Raw genomic sequence first — 13,582 nt, forward strand, 5'->3', positions numbered from 1 at the left:
ATGTAGACCACAACTATGAGAGTCACAATGAGAAAGCAAATCCAGAAAATCACCTTGTCTGATTTGGGAAGATTTATTTAGCAAATTATGGTGGAAAATAAGTATTTGGTCATTAACAAAAGTTCATCTCAATATTTTGTTATATATCCCTTGTTGCCAATGACAGTGGTCAAACGTTTTCTGTTAGTCTTCGCAAGGTTGGCACACACTGTTGGTGGTATGTTGGCCCATTCCTCCAAGCAGATCTCCTCTAGAGCAGTGATGTTTTTGGCTTTTCGCTTGGCAACACGGACTTTCAACTCCCTCCAAAGGTTTTCTATGGGGTTGAGATCTGGAGACTGGCTAGGCCACTCCAGGACCTTCATATGCTTCTTATGAAGCCACTCCTTCGTTGCCCTGGCGGTGTGCTTGGGATCATTATCATGCTGAAAGACCCATCCACGTTTCATCTTCAATTCCCTTGCTGATGGAAGGAGGTTTGCACTCAAAATCTCACGATATATGGCCCCATTCATTCTTTTATGTACATGGATCAGTCGTAAAGAGTTGTAGAGAAACAGCCCCAAAGCATGATGTTGCCACCCCCATGCTTCACAGTAGGTATGGTGTTCTTTGGATGCAACTCAGCATCTCCTCCAAACACGATGAGTTTTGTTTCTACCAAACAGTTCTACTTTGGTTTCATCCGACCATATGACATTCTCCCAATACTCTTCTGGATAATCCAAATGCTCTCTGGCAAACTTCAGACTGGACCGGACATGTACTGTCTTAAACAGGGAGACACGTGTCATGGTTCCCAATGGCAGGGACTCAGGCAAAAACGGACTAGCTCTAGGAATGATGGAATCTCAGATGACCGCGACGCTAAACCTAACACGCAACTAATAGTAGCCAGGGGGTGTGCCTACGATTATCCCTAGACACCTCGCACCAGCCGGAGATCTAGTTACCCCCTAGTAGAGGAATACACAGACCTGGCTTGCCTCCAGGGAAACCCCAAAAGTGATAGTAGCCCCCCACATATAATAACGGTTAGGTAAGAGGAAAACACGTACGCAGTATGAATATAGATTCAGCAAAGAGAGGCCCTCTGACTAGATAGCAGAAAATACAAAAGAGGACTTCGCGGTCACCTCAAAACCCTAAACAGCCATCCTGAAATTACTTTAACTCCGTTATCAACTCATGACACCGGAGTAGTAATTTCAGATCACTAGAGCTTCCAGCAGCAAGAGAAATATAAATGCATGCTGGACAAACAAACACAAAAAATGCCAAAGATCCAACTTAGCTGAATTGCAGACTTGGAGCAGGTAGCAAGCAACAGAGGTGCTCTGGTAACATTGATTGCCGGCACTAGAATGACTGAGAAGCCAGACTAAATAGGAAACTCCCAGTTTCCTGATGGGAACAGGTGCAAGACAAAAGTCAGCCAGTACCACCAGTAACCACCAGAGGGAGCCCAAAAACAGAATTCACAACAGTACCCCCCCCCCCTTAAGGAGGGGGCACCGAACCCTCATGAGAACCACCAGGGCGATCTGGATGCGCCCTATGAAAGGCGCGAACCAAATCAGAGGCATGAACATCGGAGGCAGTCACCCAAGAATTATCCTCCTGACCGTATCCCTTCCATTTAACCAAATATTGAAGTCTCCGTCTGGAAACGCGAGAGTCCAAAATCTTCTCCACAACATACTCCAATTCACCCTCCACCAGCACAGGAGCAGGAGGCTCAACAGAAGGAACAACCGGTACCTCGTACCTCCGCAACAACGACCGATGGAAGACATTATGAATGGTGAAAGATGCTGGTAGGTCCAAACGAAAAGATACAGGATTAAGAATCTCCAAAATCTTATAAGGACCTATGAACCGAGGTTTAAACTTAGGAGAAGAGACCTTCATAGGGACAAAACGAGAAGATAACCACACCAAGTCCCCAACACGGAGATGATGACCCACACGACGATGACGATTAGCAAACTGCTGAGTCTTCTCCTGAGACATCTTCAAATTGTCCACCACATGACTCCAAATCCGGTGCAGTCTATCCACCACCGTGTCCACTCCAGGGCAATCCGAAGATTCCACCTGGCCAGATGAAAAACGAGGGTGAAACCCTGAATTGCAAAAGAAAGGAGAAACCAGAGTGGCAGAACTGGCCCGATTATTGAGGGCAAACTCTGCCAACGGCAAAAAGGCGACCCAATCATCCTGATCAGCAGACACAAAACACCTCAAATAAGTCTCCAAGGTCTGATTAGTTCGCTCCGTCTGGCCATTAGTCTGAGGATGGAATGCAGACGAAAAAGACAAATCAATGCCCATCCTGGCACAGAACGCTCGCCAGAACCTAGACACAAATTGAGACCCCCTGTCAGAAACGATGTTTTCCGGGATACCATGTAAACGAACCACATTCTGAAAAAATAAAGGAACCAACTCAGATGAAGAAGGCAATTTGGGCAAGGGTACCAAATGAACCATCTTAGAAAAACGGTCACACACCACCCAAATGACGGACATTTTCTGAGAAACCGGGAGGTCCGAGATAAAGTCCATAGAGATGTGCGTCCACGGCCTCTTCGGAATAGGCAAGGACAACAACAATCCACTAGCCCGAGAACAGCAAGGCTTGGCCCGAGCACAAACATCACAAGACTGTACAAAGGCACGCACATCCCGAGACAGGGAAGGCCACCAGAAGGACCTGGCCACCAAATCTCTGGTACCAAAAATTCCAGGGTGACCTGCCAACACAGAAGAATGAACCTCCGAGATGACTCTACTGGTCCATTCATCTGGAACAAACAGTCTCCCAGGCGGACAACGATCAGGCCTATCAGTCTGAAACTCCTGCAAAGCACGTCGCAAGTCTGGGGAGACAGCAGACAAAATCACCCCATCCTTAAGGATACCCGTAGGCTCAGAATCACCAGAGGAGTCAGGCTCAAAACTCCTAGAAAGGGCATCTGCCTTCACATTTTTTGAACCCGGCAGGTAAGAAACCACAAAATTAAACCGGGAGAAAAACAACGACCAGCGCGCCTGTCTAGGATTCAGACGCCTGGCAGACTCAAGGTAAATCAGATTCTTGTGATCAGTCAAGACCACCACCTGATGTCTAGCACCCTCAAGCCAATGACGCCACTCCTCAAATGCCCACTTCATAGCCAAGAGCTCCCGATTACCAACATCATAATTTCGCTCGGCGGGCGAAAACTTTCGAGAGAAGAATGCACATGGTCTCATCACTGAGCAATCGGGACTTCTCTGCGACAAAACCGCCCCCGCTCCAATCTCGGAAGCATCAACCTCGACCTGAAAAGGGAGCGAAACATCAGGCTGGCGCAACACAGGGGCGGAAGAAAAGCGGTGCTTAAGCTCCCGAAAGGCCTCCACAGCCGCAGAGGACCAATTGGCAACATCAGCACCCTTCTTAGTCAAATCAGTCAGAGGTTTAGCAACACTTGAAAACCCAGTTATAAATCGACGATAGAAATTAGCAAAGCCCAAGAACTTCTGAAGACTCTTCAGGGAAGTAGGCTGCGTCCAATCTCAAATAGCCCGAACCTTGACAGGATCCATCTCAACAGAAGAAGGGGAAAAAATATACCCCAAAAAGGAGATCTTCTGAACCCCAAAAATACACTTTGAACCCTTTACAAACAAAGAATTGGCCCGCAAAACCTGAAAAACCTTCCTAACCTGTTGAACATGCGACTCCCAGTCATCCGAAAAAATCAAAATATCATCCAAATACACAATCATAAATTTATCCAGGTATTTACGGAAAATATCGTGCATAAAGGACTGAAAGACTGAAGGAGCATTAGAAAGACCAAAAGGCATTACCAAATACTCAAAATGGCCCTCGGGCGTATTAAATGCAGTTTTCCACTCATCTCCCTGCTTAATCCGCACCAAATTATACGCACCCCGAAGATCAATCTTAGAGAACCACTTTGCCCCTTTAATACGAGCAAATAAATCAGTCAATAGTGGCAAAGGATACTGGTATTTGACTGTAATCTTATTCAACAGGCGATAATCAATACAGGGCCTCAGGGAGCCATCTTTTTTACCCACGAAAAAAAAACCTGCTCCTAAAGGGGATGAGGATGGACGGATATGTCCCTTTTCCAAGGACTTCTTAATATACTCCCGCATAGCAGCATGCTCAGGCACAGACAGATTAAACAAACGACCCTTGGGAAACTTGCTGCCCGGAATCAAGTCTATAGCACAATCACAATCCCTGTGAGGGGGGAGAGAACTAAGTTTGGGCTCCTCAAAAACATCAGACAAAAATGCCGGAATTTAAGAGGAAGTAGATGAAGCAATGGAAACCAAAGGTACTTCCCCATGAGCCCCCTGACATCCCCAGCTTAACACAGACATTGTTTTCCAGTCAAGGACTGGATTATGAGTTTGCAACCATGGCAATCCAAGCACTAAGACATCATGCAAGTTATGCAACACAAGGAAGCGAATCACCTCCCGATGGTCAGGAGTCATACACATAGTCACTTGTGTCCAGTATTGTGGTTTATTCCTAGCCAAAGGTGTGGAGTCGATACCCTTCAGAGGGATAGGAACTTCCAAAGGCTCTAGGCTAAACCCACAACGTCTGGCAAAGGACAAATCCATAAGACTCAAGGAAGCGCCAGAATCCACATAGGCATCCACAGTAATAGATGATAATGAACAGATCAAAGTTACAGACAAAATAAACTTAGACTGTAAAGTGCCAATTGCAAAAGACTTATCAACCTTTTTTGTGCGTTTAGAGCATGCTGATATAACATGAGCAGAATCACCACAGTAGAAGCACAACCCATTTTTACGCCTATAATTCTGCCGTTCACTTCTGGACAGAATTCTATCACATTGCATAATCTCCGGTGTCTGCTCAGAAGACACCACCAAATGGTGCACAGGTTTGCGCTCCCGTAAACGCCGATCAATCTGAATAGCCATAGTCATGGATTCATTCAGACCTGTGGGCGTAGGAAACCCCACCATGACATCTTTAACGGCGTCAGAGAGACCTTCTCTGAAATTCGCCGCCAGGGCGCACTCATTCCACTGAGTAAGCACAGACCATTTTCGAAATTTTTGACAATATATTTCAGCTTCATCATGCCCTTGAGAGAGGGCTATCAAGGCCTTTTCAGCCTGAATCTCCAAATTAGGTTCCTCATAGAGCAACCCCAGTGCCAGAAAAAACGCATCCACATTGAGCAGCGCAGGATCCCCTGGTGCCAATGCAAATGCCCAATTCTGGGGGTCACCCCGCAACAAGGAAACCACAATTCCAACCTGCTGAGCAGAGTCTCCAGCGGAACGAGATCTCAGAGAAAGATACAATCTACAATTGTGCTTAAAATTCAAAAAACGAGATCTATCTCCAGAAAGGAACTCAGGTATAGGAATCTTGGGTTCTGACATAGGAGCATGTATAACATAGTCTTGGATATTTTGAACCTTAGAAGCAAGAGCACTCAGGCCTGTAGCTAAACTCTGGATATCCATTTCTCAACAGCTGAGATCTGAGCCATTCAGGGGTTAAGAGGAGAGAAAAAAGCAGCAGATTGCAATTATGGCTAGACAGAACTTCTGAGTAAAAAAAAAAAAAAAAAGTGTCAGAAACTTCTTCTTTTCTCTCTTTCTTCAGCCAATACCTTTAATACATTTGCGGCCGGCAATACTGTCATGGTTCCCAATGGCAGGGACTCAGGCAAAAACGGACTAGCTCTAGGAATGATGGAATCTCAGATGACCGCGACGCTGAACCTAACACGCAACTAATAGTAGCCAGGGGGTGTGCCTACGATTATCCCTAGACACCTCGCACCAGCCGGAGATCTAGTTACCCCCTAGTAGAGGAATACACAGACCTGGCTTGCCTCCAGGGAAACCCCAATAGTGATAGTAGCCCCCCACATATAATAACGGTTAGGTAAGAGGAAAACACGTACGCAGTATGAATATAGATTCAGCAAAGAGAGGCCCTCTGACTAGATAGCAGAAAATACAAAAGAGGACTTCGCGGTCACCTCAAAACCCTAAACAGCCATCCTGAAATTACTTTAACTCCGTTATCAACTCATGACACCGGAGTAGTAATTTCAGATCACTAGAGCTTCCAGCAGCAAGAGAAATATAAATGCATGCTGGACAAACAAACACAAAAAATGCCAAAGATCCAACTTAGCTGAATTGCAGACTTGGAGCAGGTAGCAAGCAACAGAGGTGCTCTGGTAACATTGATTGCCGGCACTAGAATGACTGAGAAGCCAGACTAAATAGGAAACTCCCAGTTTCCTGATGGGAACAGGTGCAAGACAAAAGTCAGCCAGTACCACCAGTAACCACCAGAGGGAGCCCAAAAACAGAATTCACGACAGACACGTCTGGCACTGCAGGATCTGAGTCCCTGGTGGTGTAGTGTGTTACTGATGGTAGCCTTTGTTACGGTGGACCCAGCACTATACAGGTCATTCACAAGGTCTTATGATAATTTTGAGCCCATGGGTTGAGATCTTGCATGGAGCCCCAGATTATCAGTGGTCTTGTATGTCTTCCATTTTCTTGTTATTGCTCCCACAGTTGATTTCATCACACCAAGCTGCTTGCCTATTGCAGATTCAGTCTTCCCAGCCTGGTGCAGGGCTACGATTTTGTTTCTGGTGTCCTTCGACAGTTCTTTGGTCTTCACCATAGTGGAGTTTGGAGTGTGACTGTTTGAGGTTGTGGACAGGTGTCTTTTATACTGATAACGAGGTCAAACAGGTGCCATTACTACAGGTAATGAGTGGAGGACAGAGGAGCCTCTTAAAGAAGAAGTTACAGGTCTGTGAGAGCCAGAAATCTTGCATGTTTTAGGTGACCAAATACTTATTTTCCACCATAATTTGCAAAATAAATCTTACCAAATCAGACAAGGTGATTTTCTGGATTTGTTTTCTCATTTTGACTCTCATAGTTGTGGTCTACCTATGATGTCAATTACAGGCCTCTCATCTTTTTAAGTGAGAGAACTTGCACAATTAGTGGCTGACTAAATACTTTTTCTCCCCACTGAATGTGTCCAGGATTGTGACATCACCAACAGAACACGTCTTCAGCGGAATTTGGACGTTCCCCGTATTTGACTCTAGACCCCCTCTCCGTGGCGAGCCCACCCTCTTTTGGGTATTCCAGTATAGAGAAGTCATAACATCCTATTTCCCTAGAGCTTTCTCAGCAATCTGATACCTCTCCACTAGGACAACTAGATCATCCACTTTCCTAGGGTCACGTTGGGCAACCCAGGTCTGCACCGTCTTGAGAAGGGAATGGATGAATCTGTCCATCACCATACATGTACACTCGACTATCTGGGCAAGAGTGGAAGACCCTGGCTGTAGCCACTTTTGGACTAGATGTAGCAAGTCAAACATCTGCAAGCGAGGGGGTTTAGCTTGGCATATTCCTTGGCATCCTGCAGTGCTATGTCTTAATACACCTTTTGGGGTTCACCTGTCAAATATGGCGCCAGCACCTACACTCACTGCTCTGGTTGAAGTCTCTCTCAGTCAGCTATCCTCTCGAAAACTGTGAGAAAGATTTGTCTCGGTGCTGCTGTTCTTGGCCATGCTGCTGCTCTCGGTGCTACTGGTGCTGCTGCTGGCTTAGTATAAGGTGCTTGATCATCTCCTCCATTTTGTATGAGCGCTATTCCATCCTTATACCATCCTTTACCCAGCATCTGCAGCAGCTACACGTGTTCCTGGAACGTTACCTGCATGTGGTCAACTCACTCAGAGGTAGCGATAGGAACGTATCTTCTGCTGGTTTATTTAAACCACGGCATAACCAGTGCAGGGTTCAACAAAATAAGCACAGCCGCTCTGTCAAAAATGAGAAACACAACGATAACTTATATCACAGTCCTTAGGCCTTCGGGATTCCGCCTGCTTAGGTTACAATCAACCGAGTCCAGCACAGTTGCACATAAACCCTTCTCTGGAGCTCTCCTTCCGTCAGACACACAGACAGAGAAAAAAACTGAGCGTCAGGACATTTCATTGCATCATATGGCGTCTTGTTCTGCAATTAGACCTCAGATTTTATGGAATTTTTCAGCACTGAGATGAGACATGGCGACAGGCTATATGAGCCTCTGGGATGAAATAATTGGTATTGCAAATGGAAGCAAGCACGGGGTTAAACCCTTAATGGAGGCGCCTTTTGTAAATGCACTAAGGTTTAAAGCAAATTTACCAATTAAAGTAAATTTCAGCAGCAGAAAACTCCAATCTAAATGGCGATCATTAACCTCAAACCAAGCGCAATTTACTAATGGTTTTCCTCCTATTATATCACATGGTAACAGGCGACGACTGCATCTTCTATGTATATGATATGTTCTGTGTTTCCATCCTAATTGTACAACAAAACTCTAATTCCAGTCGAGGGCCCACTGATAATAAGGACAGGAGACCTGTGTCCAGTGGGTTAAGAGTTCTTATTATTTTAATCCCTTAACCCCTTCCCGACCCATGATGCCACGTAGGCGTCATGAAAACCTGTGCCAATCCGACCCATGACGCCTATGTGGCGTCATGGAATGATCGCGTCCCTGCAGATCGGGTGAAAGGGTTAACTCCTATTTTACCCGATCTGCAGAGACAGGGGGAGTGGTACTTCAGCCCAGGGGGGGTGGCTTCACCCCCCCATGGCTACGATCGCTCTGATTGGCTGTTGAAAGTGAAACTGACAATCAGAGCGATTTGTAATATTTCACCTAAAAAACTGGTGAAATATTACAATCCAGCCATGGCCGATGCTGCAATATCATCGGCCATGGCTGGAAAACCTGAAGTGACCCCCCCACCCCACCGATCGCCCCCCCAGTCCTCCGTTATGGGGTCCGGTCCCCTCCGTCCTGTGCTCCGCTCCCCCGTCCTCCTGCCCGCTCCCCCCCTGCTCCTATGTCACCCCCCGGTGCTCCGACGCCCCCCCGTGCCCCGATCTCCCCCCCTTATACTTACCGAGGCTCCCGGTGTCGGTCCGTCTCCTCGCTGGGCGCCGCCATCTTCCAAAATGGCGGGCGCATGCTCAGTGCGCCCGCCGAATCTGCCAGCCGGCAGATTCATTACAAGTACATTTTGATCGCTGTGGTAGGTTCTATCACAGCGATCAAAATAAAAAAATAACAAATAAACCCCCCCTTTATCACCCCCATAGGTAGGGACAATAATAAAATAAAGAAAATATTTTTTTTTCTTTTTCCACTAGGGTTAGGGTTAGAACTAGGGTTAGAACTAGGGTTAGGGTTACGGGTAGGGTTAGGGTTAGGGGTAGGGTTAGGGTTACAGGTAGGGTTAGGGGTAGGGTTAGGGTTATGGCATGTGCGGATTTGGCTGCGGATCCGCAGCGGATTGGCCGCGGATCCGCAGCGGATTGGCCGCGGATCCGCAGCGGATTGGCCGCTGCGAATTCGTAGCAGTTTTCCATCAGGTTTACAGTACCATGTACACCTATGGAAAACCAAATCCGCTGTGCCCATGGTGCGGAAAATTCCGTGCAGAAACACTGCGTTGTATTTTCCGCAGCATGTCAATTCTTTGTGCGGATTCCACAGCGTTTTACACCTGTTCCTCAATAGGAATCCGCAGGTGAAATCCGCACAAAAAACACTGGAAATCTGCTGTAAATCCGCAGGTAAAACGCAGTGCCTTTTACCTGCAGATTTTTCAAAAATCGAGCGGAAAAATCTCACACGAATCCGCAACGTGGGCACATACCCTTAGGGTTAGGTTTGGAATTAGAGTTAGGGTTGGAATTAGGGCTGGGGTTGGAAATAGGGTTAAGATTAGGCTTGTGGTTAGGGTTACGGATAGGGTTAGCGGTGTGTTGGGGTTACAGTTGTGGTTAGGGTTGGGATTAGGGTTAGGGTTGGGATTAGGGTTAGGATTAGGGTTGGAATTAGGGTTACGGGTGTGTTGGGGTTAGGGTTGTGGTTAGGGGTGTGTTGGGGTTAGGGTTGGGATTAGGGTTATGGCTACAGTTGGGATTAGGATTAGGGGTGTGTTGGGGTTAGTGTTGAAGTTAGAATTGAGGGGTTTCCACTGTTTAGGCACATCAAGGGTCTCCAAACGCAACATGGCGCCACCATTGATTCCAGCCAATCTTGCATTCAAAAAGTCAAATGGTGCTCCCTCCCTTCCAAGCCCCGACGTGCGCCCAAACAGTGGTTTACCCCCACATTTGGGGTACCAGCGTACTCAGGACAAACTGGGCAACAACTGTTGGGGTCCAATTTCTCCTGTTACCCTTGCAAAAATAAAAAATTACTTGCTAAGACATAATTTTTGAGGAAAGAACAATTATTTTTTATTTTCACGGCTCTGCGTTATAAACTTCTGTGAAGCACTTGGGGGTTGAAAGTGCTCACCACACATCTAGATAAGTTCCTTCGGGGGTCTAGTTTCCAAAATGGGGTCACTTGTGGGGTGTTTCTACTGTTTAGGCACATCAGGGGCTCTGCAAATGCAACGTGACGCCCGCAGACCATTCCATCAAAGTCTGCATTTCAAATGTCACTACTTCCCTTCCGAGCCCTGACGTGTGCCCAAACAGTGGTTTACCCCCACATATAGGGTATCAGCGTACTCACAACAAACTGGGCAACAAATATTGGGGTCCAATTTCTCCTGTTACCCTTGAGAAAATAAAAAATTGCTTGCTAAAACATCTTTTTTGAGGAAAGAAAAATGATTTTTTATTTTCACGGCTCTGCGTTGTAAACATCTGTGAAGCACTTGGGGGTTGAACGTGCTCACCACACATCTAGATAAGTTCCTTGGGGGTCTAGTTTCCAAAATGGGGTCACTTGTGGGGGGTTTCTACTGTTTAGGCATATCAGGGGCTCTGCAAACGTAACATGATGCCCGCAGACCATTCCATCAAAGTCTGCATTCCAAAACGTCACTACTTCCCTTCCGAGCCCCGGCATGTGCCCAAACAGTGGTTTACCCCCACATATGGGGTATCAGCGTACTCGGGAGAAACTGGACAACAACTTTTGGGGTCCAATTTCTCCTACCCTTGCAAAAATAAAAAATTCTGGGCTAAAAAAATATTTTTGAGGAAAGGAAACACATTTATTATTTTCACGGCTCTGCGTTATAAACTTCTGTGAAGCACTTGGGGGTTCAAAGTGCTCACCACACATCTAGATAAGTTCCCTTGGGGGTCTAGTTTCCAAAATGGAGTCACTTGTGGGGAGTTCCTACTGTTTAGGCACATCAGGGGCTCTGCAAACGCAACCTGACTCCCACAGAGCATTCCATCAAAGTCTGCATTTCAAAACGTCACTACTTCCCTTCCGAACCCCGACGTGTGCCAAAACAGTGGTTTACCCCCCACATATGGGGTATCAGCGTACTCAGGATAAATTGGACAACAACGTTCGTGGTCCAGTTTCTCCTTTTACCCTTGCGAAAATTAAAAAAATTTCGCTAAAAGATCATTTTTGTGACTAAAAAGTTAAATGTTCATTTTTTACTTCCATGTTGCTTCTGCTGCTGTGAAACACCCGAAGGGTTAATAAACTTCTTGAATGTGGTTTTGAGCACCTTGAGGGGTGCAGTTTTTAGAATGGTGTCACTTTTGGGTATTTTCAGCCATATAGAACCCTCAAACTGACTTCAAATGTGAGGTGGTCCCTAAAAAAAATGGTTTTGTAAATTTTGTTGTAAAAGTGAGAAATCACTGGTCAAATTTTAACCCTTATAACTTCCTAGCAAAAAAAAAAATAGTTTCCAAAATTGTGCTGATGTAAAGTAGACATGTGGGAAATGTTATTTATTAACTATTTTGTGTCACATAACTCTCTGGTTTAACAGAATAAAAATTCAAAATGTGAAAATTGCAAAATTTTCAAAATTTTTGCCAAATTTCCTTTTTTTTCACAAATAAACTCAGAAATTATCGACCTAAATTTACCACTAACATGAAGCCCAATATGTCACGAAAAAACAATCTCAGAATCGCTAGGATCCGTTGAAGCGTTCCTGAGTTATTACCTCATAAAGGGACACTGGTCAGAATTGCAAAAAACGGCCAGGTCATTAAGGCCAAAATAGGCTGGGTCATGAAGGGGTTAAATAGCTCAGGAATTTTTCATTTTTGTTTTTTCGACTTCTCCTGCCCTTCAATCGTGGAATCATAACTTTTGCATATTTCCATCCACATAACCATATGACGGCTTGTTTTGCTTTTGTTTTGGGACAAGCGGTAGTTTAGAATGACACCATTTATTTTACCATTAAGTGATAAAAACTTACAAGTGCAATGAAAATGCAAAAAAAAAAACATTCAGTCATTACTCATTGGGTTTAATTTTTGTGGTACTCATTGTGTGGCAAAAATGACCGAACAACACGATTCTTTAGCTCAGCACGATTACACCGATACCAAACTTATTGATGTTTTACATTATTTTAGAGGTTTTCAAAAATTCAGAAATTTGAGAAAAAAAATGTGATGTATGTCACCATTTTCAGGGACCTGTAACTTTTTTTATTTTTCGATCGATGGTTGGGTTTTTGTGTCCTGAGCTGAAGTTATTATTGATACCATTTTTGGGATAAATATGATATGTTGATCCCTTTTTGTAGAAATCTAACAGAAAATTGCACTTCTGGAAGCGTTTACAAATAATAGACGTGATTGGCTCTGTGTGATTGACCACATTGCAGGCGGGCGCCGGAGCTACCTCTTCTGATCTGCAAAACGTATCAGAATAGGATATGCTGTGATTTTTGTTTTTCTTTTTACACGCGTAACAGAAAGATAGGCCAATTGAACTCAGTCTATAAGTCTATAAGATCTGTGTGAGGTCCGTGGCACACCCAAAGAGCACGCTGACCGAATATACGCCGTGGTGTTCGACCATTAGATAGAGATCCATCATACAATTGCACCTTCAGGGGGAATTTAAATGAGTGAAGAGGGTATGAGAGGTTGACATTGCATAATTACTACGGCTTGTACATAGTTTGCTCTTTTCTGTAGTAACATAGGAACGTGTAACCTGGACAAAAAAAAACAAGACAGAAGAAGGTTCAACATCTTCGAAATGTGATGCTGGAGAAGGAGGTTATCAATACCATGGATGGGAAGAAAAACAAATCAATCTTGGGGCAAATCAAGCCAGACATGTCACTGTAAGCAAGGATCACCAAGCTACAACTTGCCTACTTTGGACACATAATATGAAGAGATTAATCATCAGAGAAGAACATGATGGTCGGAAGAATAGAAGGAACAAGGTGAAGAGGAAGACCGGCAACCCGATGGGTTTATATTATCAAGATAACAGCGGAGAAGACCCTGGTGGACCTATCTAGACTTGCTCAAGATAGATCTTCCTACAGAACGTTCATCCATCAAGTCACCATAGCTCAAGCTGGAACTGAAGACCAATAATAATAATAATAATAATAATAAAATAAAAAAGTCCAAAAAGATGAATATCCATAATAGTCAATACCGTTTTGATGTTCCCTATGACTGTGTCCTC

At 44.9% G+C, this 13,582-nt stretch overlaps 1 protein-coding gene across 1 annotated transcript in view; it reads left to right on the forward strand.

Annotated features, from left to right (window-relative positions):
• ADAMTS12 (ADAM metallopeptidase with thrombospondin type 1 motif 12) overlaps positions 1–13,582 on the forward strand; it is a 510,507-nt gene that overhangs the window by 401,896 nt on the left and 95,029 nt on the right. The window lies entirely within an intron of this gene.

This window comes from Ranitomeya variabilis, chromosome 1, assembly GCF_051348905.1.
Source record: "Ranitomeya variabilis isolate aRanVar5 chromosome 1, aRanVar5.hap1, whole genome shotgun sequence".
Lineage (NCBI taxonomy): Eukaryota > Metazoa > Chordata > Amphibia > Anura > Dendrobatidae > Ranitomeya > Ranitomeya variabilis.